This window comes from Chiloscyllium plagiosum, chromosome 21, assembly GCF_004010195.1.
Source record: "Chiloscyllium plagiosum isolate BGI_BamShark_2017 chromosome 21, ASM401019v2, whole genome shotgun sequence".
Lineage (NCBI taxonomy): Eukaryota > Metazoa > Chordata > Chondrichthyes > Orectolobiformes > Hemiscylliidae > Chiloscyllium > Chiloscyllium plagiosum.
The window spans coordinates 23,431,640-23,435,182 of NC_057730.1; the positions used below are offsets into that span (position 1 = coordinate 23,431,640).

Consider the following 3,543-nt stretch of genomic DNA (forward strand, 5'->3'; position numbering starts at 1 on the left):
GAAAATTCCCCATTTATACCAACTCACTGCATTCAACTAATCGTCTATCTTCGTGAGCATCATGAACTCTTACTGAATAAACCTGTGTGGCACCTGACCCAGTCTTTTTAGGAAGTTAACTCTGATTTCTCTGCACAGATGCTGCCAGACCTGCTGAGCTTTTCCAGCAACTTCTATTTTTGTTCCAACCTTTGTAGAAGGGTCTGTTTCCATGCTGTACATCTCTATGACTCTTCGAGGAGAAAGTGAGGGCTGCAGATGCTGGAGATCAGAGCTGAAAATGTGTTGCTGGAAAAGCGCAGCAGGTCAGGCAGCATCCAAGGAACAGAAGAATCGACGTTACAGGCATGAATGCAGTGAGTTGGTATAAATGGGGAATTTTCAGGGTGGTAACTTGTAGGTAGTACGGCAGGGGCAAATTCCTGAAGAAGGGCTTATGACTCAATGACTCTATCTACTTGCCACTCCTGGCTGAGGATTGTTGCTTTATATTTTGTACTGATGTACATGAGCCGCCAAGTTTTTGCCCTCATGTTTAATTTGTGTATATCTCGTATTGTATTTTGTCATCCTCACTAATTGCTTTCCCACTTATTTTTATGTCAATCACAAACATGACTATACCACATTCACTTTTCTTATACAAGTCATGTATCTTGTAAATAATTGTGGACCCAGTACTGATCTTATGTCGTATTAGACATAGGAAATAGGAACAGCAGTAGGCCATTTGCCCCTGGCAAAAGTGAGGACTGCAGATGCTGGAAATCAGAGTCTGCATTAGAGTGGTGCTGGAAAAGCACAGCCGGTTAGGCAGTATCGGAGGAGCAGGAAAATCGACGTTTCGGGCAAAAGCCCTTCATCAGGAATTTGCCCCTGGCGTACTACCTACAAGTTACCACCCCGAAAATTCCCCATTTATACCAACTCACTGCATTCAACTAATCGTCTATCTTCGTGAGCATCATGAACTCTTACTGAATAAACCTGTGTGGCACCTGACCCAGTCTTTTTAGGAAGTTAACTCTGATTTCTCTGCACAGATGCTGCCAGACCTGCTGAGCTTTTCCAGCAACTTCTATTTTTGTTCCAACCTTTGTAGAGCTGGTTTCCGTACGCTTAACGTGATTCATATTTTTCCTTAACATTCGAAATGCAGAATCACGCAATTCAGTCAGCGAACACGTGCCTCTCCAGTACGTCATAGCAGTAGTAATCTGTTAGATGTCAAACAGCACTAAATATATTCATACTTAGAGAGAAAGCTCCTTGCGTAGAGACAATGCCAATGCCTACTCAAAACCTCCAGGAGTCGCTCTAAGCAATTATAAATCACACAACACTAGGTTATCGTCCAACAAGTTCAATTGGAAGCACACTAGCTTTCAGAACGTCGCTCGTTCATTATCTGATTGTGTGATTTTTAATTTTGCACACCCCAGCCCAACATCGGTATCTCCAAATCATAAACAATTACAAAACCTCAAACTAAATAAAGATCACTTCTACTGTCATAAATGCGAAACGAAGGAGCGCCAGGACAAACGATCACCAGCAGCTCCAAGTAACAAAAATTGTGCTTCCGAAATCTCTTGATATCGATTCCGCACAGATAAAGCCCGAAGACCTCATCTATGTGCTATTCACAGCAGAAACCCTTTTACTAAAACAATAGTCAGGTCCACACCTGACCGACGGTACTACGCTGCACAGTGAGAGTGACAATCGGTCACCAACATTTACAAGACGCCTTGCACTGCAGAACTACAAATTCCACAGCAACGGAGCCCCTGGAAAACTCTCTAGTTCTTTCGTGTATTTAGAAATTTTGCACTTAAAAACACCAAATAGTTTATGCAAATCTTGCAAAGCATCTCGGGACACCGCCCGTCCGCCCCAGGCCTATGACTCGGTTCAGGCAGACGGGGGAGCCATGAACCAACTTTGTAACGAGAGGCAGGAAAGGTTTCATTTCGGAGGTACACAGAGCACTCCATCAAGTGTTATCTCAAACACTGAAACTATAAACAGACAGGAGAATATGTTTCCTTTTTCAACATCAATTATGGAATACATGTTTAATGTAATGCCAAATCTTTCTGATTTTGATCATTGGCTTCTTGACTGAGGGAAAAAAATATGAAATGGGATTCCTCGTGTAAAAAGATAGACAACCTGGGGCAGAGGAGACGAGATATTTTCCATAAGTACTTAAAAAAATGGAAGGAGCTCACATATGGTAAAATAAAAACGGGGCAATTGGAAACGTTGCGTTACGGGTAAGTACCCCTGATCACGAAACATGAAGAATTCCTGATATTGCTTTACACAATGTAGATCTGAGCAGCCTCCGAGGAGCAGGGGAATCGACGTTTCAGGCAAAAGCCTTTCATCTGCTCCTCGGAAGCAGCCTGACCTGCTGTGCTTCACCAGCATCTGCAGTACCCACTTTCGCCTAGTTGATTTTAACCTTACTGCAAATCCTCTTCCAAGGCTGCCTCCCTTGAAGAATGATTTGGAGATGCCGGTGTTGGACTGGGGTGTACAAAGTTAAAAATCACTCAACACCAGGTTATAGTCCAACAGGTTTAATTGGAAGCACACTAGCTTTCGGAGCGATAATCCTTCATCAGGTGGTAGTGGAGGGCTCAATCCTAACACACAGAATTTATAGCAGAATTTACATCACACTGTAAATTTTTGCTATAAATTCTGTTAGGATTGAGCCCTCCACTACCACCTGATGAGCGTCGCTCTAAAAGCTAGTGTGCTTCCAATTAAACCTGTTGGACTATAACCTGGTATTGTGATTTTTAGCTTTGTACCTTGAAGAAGTTCTCCCCCTCTCTCTACAAGGATCTCAGCGAGTCTCTCTCTCACCGCAACTCCCAGGTCATCTCCTCTGCCCAGAAGCTCTTCAACCCTCATTCCTGATGAAGGGCTTTTGCCCGAAACATCAATTTTCTGGTGCCTTGAATGCTGCCAGATCTGTGCTTTTCCAGAACCACTCTAATCTTGACTCTAATCTCCAGCATCTGCAGTACCCACTTCCACCTCATTAATAAGCCATCACCCGATTACTTGGAGATCAACAATGTTCAGTGTCCTATAAATCACTATACACAACTCTTCAAGAGAAGAAAATACATACTCATTGTCACCCATATGTCATTGATCATCTTTGCATGTGGCTATGCACATAAATTCCTGTTAGATAAACATCACATGTCAGTGTATGTCTATGTTCCGTCTGTTGTCAGTGTTGCAAATAATGGGTTTGGTCACATTTCCACAAGAACATTCCAGTCAGTCGACCCGTGCTACACCACCTGTCCTCTTTGGAAAGATTTATGCAGAAAATCACATTGTTTGACACGCCCATCCTATATACAAGTAACATCCATGAGGCCCTATGAGAAGAGGGAACGGTGGACCCTGTTGAATGGTTCCCTGAGCAAATTGTCAAAGTCATTCTCCACATTGCCACACCACAGGAACTTTCAAAACAGCAATAAAAATACACATTCTTAGTTTTTTTCCAGA

The 3,543-nt window shown here is 42.9% G+C and overlaps 1 non-coding gene across 1 annotated transcript; it reads right to left on the bottom strand.

Moving 5' to 3' along the window:
• Positions 1–1,528: 1,528 nt before the first annotated feature.
• On the bottom strand, positions 1,529–1,663 carry LOC122560937. Its single transcript, XR_006314853.1, has one exon. It is a non-coding gene; the product is annotated as a U11 spliceosomal RNA (small nuclear RNA).
• Positions 1,664–3,543: the final 1,880 nt, after the last annotated feature.